This window comes from Elephantulus edwardii, unplaced genomic scaffold, assembly GCF_000299155.1.
Source record: "Elephantulus edwardii isolate Elephantulus edwardi_28Jun2011 unplaced genomic scaffold, EleEdw1.0 scaffold00181, whole genome shotgun sequence".
NCBI classification, from domain to species: Eukaryota; Metazoa; Chordata; class Mammalia; order Macroscelidea; family Macroscelididae; genus Elephantulus; species Elephantulus edwardii.
The window spans coordinates 3,912,428-3,921,538 of NW_006399931.1; the positions used below are offsets into that span (position 1 = coordinate 3,912,428).

At 39.0% G+C, this 9,111-nt stretch overlaps 1 pseudogene; it reads left to right on the forward strand.

Annotated features, from left to right (window-relative positions):
- The first annotated feature begins 417 nt into the window (after positions 1-417).
- LOC102860026 lies at positions 418-1,008 on the forward strand (annotated as a pseudogene).
- The last annotated feature ends 8,103 nt before the right edge of the window (positions 1,009-9,111 follow it).

The following is a 9,111-nucleotide window of genomic DNA, read 5'->3' on the forward strand; positions in this document are numbered from 1 at the left end:
GAGAAACTGTGGTACATTCACACAATGGAATACTATGCAGCACTCTAACACAGTCTCATAAGGACACCTACTGCATAAAACCATAATGGTAAAAATGGAAGGATATTTAGTAAAGCATATATGGGAATTCAAGAGGAGGGGGAGAACTAGGGATGGAAGGGAGAAAAGCACAGGGTTGCACAATTTGATGGGTGAAGAGGTGGAGAGAAAGGAAATGGGAAAGATCTGGGTGAAAAGACAGTGTAATGATGGGCAAGGTCCAATGGTGATTAATTTTATAAAATATAATGCATGAGGGTGGGAGGAGCAGCGCCTGAGGGAGCGCCAGCCGCGCCTGCAGTCTGCAGATCTTTGTCGTCTGCTGGACTTTGGCGTGTGAAGGGCCCTAGAGGAATCCGCACACCGGCGTGCTCTGCCATGTTCGGTGAAAAGGCCTTGGAGTTGGTTCGCGAGCTGCACCACACGCCAGAAGGGCAGCTGCCTTCCTTTAATGAGGATGGACTCAGGCATGTTCTAGAAGAGATGAAAACATTATAGGAACAAAGCCAGTCAGATGTGAATGAAACGAAGTCGGATGGAAGAAGCAATTTGATGCCAACTATCAAATTCCGACTCTGTTCTTTGCTAAGAAATGGACGCCGCACTGTAGCATACCTGTGTGATCGGGTACTTCGGATCAGAGCTCTCAGGTGGGAATATGGCAGTGTCTTGCCAAATGCTTTGAGATTTCACATGTCTGCTGAAGAAATGGAGTGGTTCGTAATTATAAAAAGTCTCTTGCTACTTATATGAGATCATTGGGAGGAGATGAAGGTTTGGACATCAAACAGGATATGAAACCTCCAAAAAGCCTGTATATTGAAGTGCGGTGTCTAAGAGACTATGGAGAACTTGAAGTTGATGATGGCACTTCTATTAAAAAAAAAAAAAGCCAGCCAGCATTTTTTACCTCGTGGGAAATGTGAGCAGTTAATTAGACAAGGCATTCTGGAGCATGTGCTGTCATAGCTTTCCATCGAGACTGAGCCCAGTTTACGGAGACATCTACACTTCTCTCTCTCTACCTGATATCCCCCTCCTTTTTTTTTTTAACTTACGTACATCCTTTTAATTATAACCAAGGATACTTGACTAGTGAGTATAAGTTGCTACCGTTAACTTTCTTTTCCTTTTTATTTTTAATGTTATGCAGTTCCCTCTCTTATAGATAAGAAAATCTTATCTATAGTTATAACATTCTTTTATCAATATAATGTGAGCTTTTCTTAAAAAAAAAGGAAATTAAACATCACTTTGGAATCTACTTTTTAAAATAGGAGTTGGATTTGGTTGCACAGGTAGAAGGCTGACCCTGATGAATCTTGCTGTCCTCTGACAGCGTATGTGGTCAGCATTGCTGTGAATTCTGATAAAGTAGTACAAGGCAGGGATCTCAAAGTTTTGGAATATGTGTTATCATGTCACAAAAGGAAATGATGATTTATAAAATGTTAATGTAGTGAATATGTAATCACTGGAGTTTATCATTTAATTTGGGAAGGGAGAAAGGAAGGAGATGGTGAATTTTTGCCCATTCTCAGTAGTGATAAGTGGCCTGGCACATGACTGAGCATCAGTCTCTGAGTGTTCTCAGGAGCCTCTGTCACAGAGTGCCACAACTTTTTATTTAATTTTATATTGGTTTGCTTACAAAGTTCACATACATTGTGTTTCACACTATCCATCATTCACATTATACCACAACTTCTTGGTTGTTAGATGCCATAAAGTTGACTACAACTCGTAACCCTGTGAACAACAGATTTGAAAACTGCCCTGCTCAAGCCCATTGTTAGTCACTATTTCAGTCCATCTTGTTGAGGATTTTCCTTTCTGATTCTTCGCTTTTCTCAGTGTGATCCTTACCCGAAGACTCACCCCAGCTAATAGCATTCACAAGGTATTTGAGATGAAGCTTCACCATTCTTCCCTATAAGGAGCACCTTGGTTGCCCTTTCTTCCAAGAATAGACATATTTGTCCCTTTAGCAGTCCATGGGATATTTAGTACTCTTCTCCAATGCTACAATTCAAAGACATCAGTTCTTCTGTCATCCTTATTCATTTTCCAATTTTAAGATGGGTCAGAAGTTACTGAAAAGACCATCACTTTGACCAGGCACACCTTAATCTTTAAATCAATAGCCTTGCCCTTCATCTCTTTAGAGAGGTCCTTGACATGAGATTTCCCCAATGTAGTATGTCTTGATTTCTTGACAATCGTTACTATGAGTGTTGACTGTTGAGCCAAATAAAATGAAAGCACTGACAACAACAACAACAAAAAAAATGCATGAGGATGATTGCATGAAATACAAAGTGAATAAAAAATAGTGTGAAACACAATGTATACAAACTTTGTAAGCAAACCAATAAAATAAAATAAAACAAAGAGTCAATCATGATACTATTAATGTTTTCTTTAAAGCAATTGATATAGAGGGATTTTTTTTCTCATTTAAATATTTTCTTAATATCTTTGGTGGCAGGTACATATACTGAGCAGCAGATCCTATGGGATATTATGATCTGCTCATGGCCTGAACTGCTCTACAATAATAGCCTTTTCACCACTCTAAGTGACTTATATCTAAAAGAGACTTTAGCCCTAAAATACCCCCTAGTTAAAATTATAACCCAAATATATTTTAAATGTGTTGTTGTACTGTAGAGTTGGAACCATCCCATAGCAACTCTCTGGCGGGTGTTCAGAGGCAGTTACTCACATGTAAGGAGATTGTCCACCCTTCTCCTGAGGAGCAGCTGGTGGACTCATACTGTGTGTCCTCTGGATTGCAGAGCAGCTTCTTGCCACCAGGCCACCTACCTCAATTTATTTGTAGTTATAAATTCAAAATTCAGGAAACCCTCAGAGTTTTACTGCAAATAATACCAGTAATGGTGATAAAGATATTAATGAAAAGTTACTACCTATAATTTGTAGTGACTGGCCAGTAGTATTGAACAAACCATGGACTACCGAGAGAGCAAACAGGTCTGTCTTGGAGAGGGTAAAACTGAGCTGCTCTTTGGAGGCAAGGATATTGGAGTTCTGTCTTATATACCTGAGGCACGTTGCCAGGAGGGGCCAGTCCTTGGAGAAGGACATCATGCTTGAAAGGGTGGAGGGACAGCATGGGTGAGGAAGCCCTCAGATGAAATGGATTGACATAGTAACTGGGGTATGGGGGTAAGCATGTCAGAGATGGTGAGATTGGCTCAGGATAAGATAGTTTTCAGAGCTTTTGTACATAGGGTCCCTATGAGTCACAAGCAACTCAACAGCACATAACACAACCGGTAATTTAAAACCAAAATAACAGTAATGCAAAAAAATTCCAAACTGCATGTTATATGTCATAAGCTCTGTTGGCCTAGTGGATAGAAAGTGATGCTACCAAGCCAAAGGTAGGTGATTTTAATCTGCTGCCCTTAGGTCTGGTTTTAATTTATTTTGGTCAAACATTCTTCTAAGTGGTATAGCACTTGTCTGTACAGAGGTAACTTGTGGTTGCTGTGATGTTAAACACTGTGACACTGATGTATCAAATGTTATAATAGTTATCCATGGCAGATAGTGTTTGGTGGAGCTTCCTGATTAAAACAAGCTTGAAATAGCTTGCCTCCAGAAACCCTGTGAACTTGGAGAAACGATGAAACTTATACGAGTGTTCAGGTCTTTCATTCATAGGGTCACTCTGAGTCATCTACAACTCAGTGGCACTTAACAACAACAATGTCATATTAGACATTTGTGTTAGTTTTAAAGCATATATGTAAACAAACCAAGAGATTTCTCAATATCTTGTAGCATACACTTGAATATGCTCTGTTAGATCTTTTTCCTTGCATTTTACTAATTTTTAATTAGGTAATTTGCCTGTTATTTCTGGGCTCCGTTCAACAAATTCTGAGTTTTATTTTCAACTGCTGTCATTGTTTTTCCTGAAGAAACTGTAAAAAGAAATGAAAATTCAAACAGACGTTCATTACTTCTTATTTTTCCAATTAATACATATTGATATTAGTTTTTAATACAAGAAAAGGATCATATGTTTGAAAATCATATTTCTTACATTTGATCAGTGGTTGGAGGCCATCACATCATTCAGTTTTTATCTACTGCTACTATTTGACATCAGGAATCATGGAGATTAAATAGTTGAGTAATAAGCTATTAACCAAAGTGTAGTGGTTCTCAAACTCCAATAGCAGCTGCTCATGAGAAAAGACACGGCCATCTACTTTCATAAATACTGAGTCCTAGGAATCTAGGCATTTCTACTTTGTCCCAAAGGGTTACTGAGCTGCAATCAACTGGGTGACACACATTATTTGTGATATTTGTCTCAAGGCAGCCATTAACCTATATAATTATATGAAATAATATTAATTGTAGAATTATGCAAATATAGCTATATACAAGTTTATTTAAAAAAATTGACCACTGTTAAATTGCTTGCAGTTCATTACAAGGCTCTCTAAGGTTTCTGAGGCTGTATATATACCTCTATGGAAAGGGGCTGCCCATTTTTCTCCGCTTGAGTTCCAGGTGGAATTGAACCCTAGCCTCTCAGTGTGTAGACCAACAGGTAATACACTATGCCACCAGAGCTTCTTGGGAAATATATAAATGGACAAATAAAATAATACTTGTTTCCCATTTTTTCATTCTATGCTTTAGGCAAGATTATCTCCTGCTTCAAATGATTAATAAAATACCAAACCCAAACCAAAACAGAATCCAAGAAAAAACCCTAATCTCAAATGTCTTTGAGTTGGAACTAATTCATAGCTGACCCTTTAGCAAGTTTTCAGAGGCTGTAAAGTTGATCTGGATTTTAAAAGCAAACAGCAACAAGCACATGAGACGAGATTACCCATCTTTCTCTTTCAGAACCGTTGGTGAATTTAAACCATCGGAGAAGAGCTCCTTTGAGGGAAAAGGAAGAAGGAATTTCCTGAAAAACTGTTAGCTTCAGAAATCCCTAGGCATATTTCCATGAGTCAGAATAGACTAAGTAGCGGTGGATGAATTAATCTTTACAAAAACGAACTGCTACCCCCTTCTACTGGTTGGCTTGTGGCTATGAATGACCAATCTTTTGGTTTAGCAACCCACTGCTTAAGCGAGTATGCTACCAAGATTCCTATTTTGCCTACAGCATTTCCAAAAACTTCCTAGATAATCAGATTATAGATTTTTGGAATACCTCCCATTTGCGTGTATAATAATTCAACGAGTGAGGTTCTAGCAAATATGAACGCTTACATAATTTTTCTTGTGAATCCTAAGGCAGGAAAAGTGTGATGCCAGTCATTCTTCATATACTATTTTAGATATTACAGTTTCCCCCAGAAAAATCTGTGTGCCCACATAAACACACAGTTTCCCTGTTCAGATGATGTGAATCAAGAAAAATCATGCAGGATGTATTCCACATTTACATACAGAAATGCTTACATAAGTATAACTAGCCTACTGAAAGCACTTTACTTATGTTGTTGATATTCTAGTATTTATCGAGTTACTAAGAAAAAAAAATTGGTAAAGAGCAACCAGGATGCAACTAATGACTCATTTATCCAGTCAATAAAAATTTAGAGAAAAGAAAAACTTTTTCTTGTAGTATTTTAATTTCTGCATCCATGTCACATAGCCCACTTTGTCCCAAGATGCAAGGGCTTTACACATCATAAATTTTTTCAGGAGAGAGTGAAACCAAGTTTCTCCATGGAGACTCGGATTTTGAAGCTCTGTCTCAGATTCTTTGGGCACATGTCCACGAGGGACCAATCATGGGAGAAGGCCCTCATGCTTGGAAGGGTGGAGGGATGGTGCACGAGAGGAAGAGCCAGGATGAGATGGATTGATAAAGTAACCGGGACAGTGGGGATTGATGTGTCGGAGTCAGTGAGGCTGGCTCATGACAGGGCAAGTTTCAGAGTGGCTGTATGTAGGGTTGCTATAGCTGGCAGGCGACTTGATGGCACATAACAATAACAACTGCTCTCAGAAGAAAGCATTGATATCATTCAAGCTCATTTTCATTGAGATGGAACTGACTCAGAATTGACCTTCCATCAGGTAAGGAATTGCACTGCCACCCCAAAGGCAGTTTAAATCCTTTTTATATTAGGAAAAATGTGCATTAGGGCTATATCTTTTCTCATACCTACTCAATCTGTATGCCGAACAAATCAGTCAAGAAGTTGGCCTCTATGAAGAAGAATGTGGCATCAACATCAGAGGAAGACTCATCAACAACCTGAGTTATGCAGATATCACAACCTAGCTGCTGAAAGTGAAGAGGACGTGGAACACTTGCTGCGGAAGAAAGATCAAGGACTACAGCTTTCATCATAGATTGCATTTAAACATCAAGGAAACAAAAATCCTCACCACTGGACTGACAATTAGCATCATGATAGATTAAGAAAAGATTGAAATCGTCAATGTGTTCATCTTATTTGAATCAAAATAAAAATCCTTGTTACAGCAATCGAGTGAACAGGAGACATATTTGCATTGAACAAGTCCTCTTCAGGGATATGTCCAAATTTCTTAAGAGCAGTGACATCAGTTTGAAGATTAAGAAGTGCCTGACTCACACCATGATCTTTCCAGTTACTTTCTATGCAGCTGAGAACTGGACAATGACTAAGGATGACAGAGAAGAGTCTTTGAGCTGTGGTGTTGGAGAAGAACACCTAATATCCCATGGACTGTCTAAAGAAGAAATGTCTTGGAGAAAGTACAGCTAGATTTCTCCTTGGATCCCAAAATGGCAAAGCCTCATCTTAAATACTTTGGACCTGTTCTCAGGAGAGGCTATTCCTTAGAAAGGGACATCATATTTGGAAATATGGAGGGTCAGCAAAAGAGAGGAAAGCCCTCTACGAGATGAATTTGCAAAATGTCTGCAGTGATGGGTTCAAGTGTATCAAGACAACAAAGATGGCCCAGGATAGGACAGGATTCAGATCTGTTTTTTTGTTTGTTTGTTTGGTTGGTTGGTTTTTTTTTTTAATACGGTCTCTAAGAGTTGGAATCAACTTGAAGTCACCCAACAAAAATAACAACAAATTCTTACAGAATCAGACTGCTCTATATGTCGCCTGTAGAGGGGCTGGTGGATTTGAACCATCAACATTGCAATTAGTAGTTGAGTCCTTACCACTGTGACATCCGCTTCCAAATTATACCCACCCTCCAGTGAGATTCTAAGGCTATAAATAAAGGAAAACAGGGTTTCTCCCACATAACAGCCCATGGATTCAAACCTCTGACCTTTTGTTTAGCAGCTTAACTAGTGAATCACTATGCCACTGGAGTTCCTTAACATTATCAGTGATCAACCCAACCACAGCCAGTTTAACTGGTTTCAACTCATATATTGTTGTTGTTATGTGCCGTTTGAGTCGTTTCCGACTCATAGCGACCCTATAGACCCTCCTAAAACACCTACCCCCCCTCCTCCCATGGAGTGAGTGATGGACTTGAACTCCTGACTTGTAGGTTAGCAGCTTGATAAGTGAGAACTGTGTCTTGAGGATAATTTCCTAAATGAAGCAAGTAAGCTGACTGTGGTGCCTTGGAAGTAATGTGTTCTGGATGAGTCCTAGTGAACCTAATTGTGTTTATCTTGTTTATGGCTTGCTTCTGTTTCAAAGACAGCATAAATAGCAAAAAGAGCCTTCTGTTTCAACTGTTAATGAGTTCTTCTTTTGATAATATGATCTCTACCATTACCAGTGAATAGGTGCAGAAAATATTCCGGAATTTTGTTCTGTCCAATTCTGCTTGATCAGGAACATGCTCGAACATTGACACACAAGAGAAACAGACAGAATTGCTTATGTCTGAAGCAGAATAACATCACTTTGAATGGAAAAACTCATCTCTGGGGACCAATTTTATGCCTTCCTCTACAGCTGTGTGGAGCCACTTTGGAGGATAATAAATTCTTTTGAAGTCAATGATCCCTGAGGGTTCAAAGCAAGATAAGAATTTGGCTCTTAATAGAGTGGCTGTATTGTGTAGAATAGAGTCTTTAATTCTAAGCTTCACAGAGCCAGCCTCACACACCCACACAAATGCAAGATGAAGAGAAAGTGGGAGTAACTCACAGGAGAATGCTTAAAATGATTAGGACTCTGAATATTGATTTGACATGCAAGCAAAAAATCATATGTTTAGCCATCATTTGTATTGGGGAAAGAATATGGAGATATGTTTATTTATTCATTTTTTTTCCTTTAAAAGGGGAGAAATAATGACAGGACGATGAAAGAGAAATGATGTGATAGACCAAAAGGTCCTGGTCACAGAAAATAAGATCAAGCTTAAAAAGGAAAACGTGACCAGCTTTTCACAAATTTGGTTTCACAGCATTCAAATTGGAACCAATTTCTAAGCACAAATCAAAGTTGCTAACAGTCTTTAATACAAACTTGAAATTAAGATAGTTATTACATTGTTGTTGTTGATTGCCTTCGAGTCGAGCACAACACAGAGTGACCTTATGAACAAGAGGCCTGAAGAGCCCCTCTACAACTATCGACATTTATCAAAGTTCATAGAGTTTCTGGAGGCATGTTATTTAGCACGTGGATGCCACTTCTGCTTCCAAACCTATCATTGTATGTTATTGTAGTTAGTCACCTGTGATGTATAGTGACCCTATGTGCAGCAGCTCTTAACCCTTCCCTGTCCTGAGCCAGTCTCACTAATTCTGACACACCAACCCTCATCACCCCAGTTACTGTTTCAATCCATTTAACCCGGAGTCTCCCTCTCCTGCACTGTCTGTCCACCCTTCTGAGCATGATGTCCCCTCTAAGGACCGATCTGTCCTGGCCATGTGCTCAAAGTAAGTGAGGCATTACAAATTATATATATTCTGTATATTATGTCATGAGAAAAAAGATGGGTGGGCACTTGCTTTTTTGATTTATGGCCTCAAAAATCCATGGGGGTCAGATCTTGGGATTTGTTGCTTTGTACATTACACATTTATATATTTATTTGTTGTTGTTGTTGTTGATTGCTTGAGTTGAGCATGACTCATAG